Consider the following 572-nt stretch of genomic DNA (forward strand, 5'->3'; position numbering starts at 1 on the left):
AAACACTATGGGCCAGATAATTCTGTGTTGGGTGACTGTTTTGTGCACTGTAGGATGTTTAGCAACATTCTCTGCCTCTACAAACTAAATGCCAGTAGTGCTCTTTCCACTACCGCCACCCCCCAAGTTGTGACAACCAAAAATATCTCCAGATATTACCAAATGTTCCCCGGGGGGGGGGGAACAAAATCGCCCCCCCGTGGAGAACCCCTGGACTGGAGGAATTTCAAGAAGACCAAAAAGATTGCAGTGGAGGCTCAGAGCAAGGCTTCATGGGGAAGGTACAATTTGGGCTGAGTCTTGGGATTCATGGAGACGTGAGGAAAGTGTATGAGCAAATGTACAGTGAGAGAATTTGCATGGTGTCCGCTCCACAGTGATGAGTATGCATGAGGGAAAGAAGCAGAGAATGGGTTGGCAATAACCGTGGGTCATAGCTGAGCCATAGTCAAGAAAAGGAGAACAGAGAACTTCAAATGCCCAGGAATTGTCATAAATTATAATAAATTATTCTGTCACCAAGATAAGTTTTTTTTTTAGGGGCAGTGAGAAGAATTTCCATTGTTCAATGA

At 44.8% G+C, this 572-nt stretch overlaps 1 long non-coding RNA gene across 2 annotated transcripts in view; it reads right to left on the reverse strand.

Annotated features, from left to right (window-relative positions):
- Window positions 1–535: 535 nt before the first annotated feature.
- Window positions 536–572, reverse strand: part of LOC141372448 (uncharacterized) — a 5,117-nt gene continuing 5,080 nt past the window's right edge. For both annotated transcript variants that reach the window (XR_012377702.1, XR_012377701.1), the window contains exon 3: window positions 536–572. This exon is cut by the window's right edge and continues 222 nt beyond it. This is a non-coding gene — a long non-coding RNA (uncharacterized lncRNA).

This window comes from Callorhinus ursinus, unplaced genomic scaffold (genome assembly GCF_003265705.2).
Source record: "Callorhinus ursinus isolate GAN/ISIS: 27379988/994484 unplaced genomic scaffold, GSC_fseal_2.0 scaffold4, whole genome shotgun sequence".
NCBI classification, from domain to species: domain Eukaryota; kingdom Metazoa; phylum Chordata; class Mammalia; order Carnivora; family Otariidae; genus Callorhinus; species Callorhinus ursinus.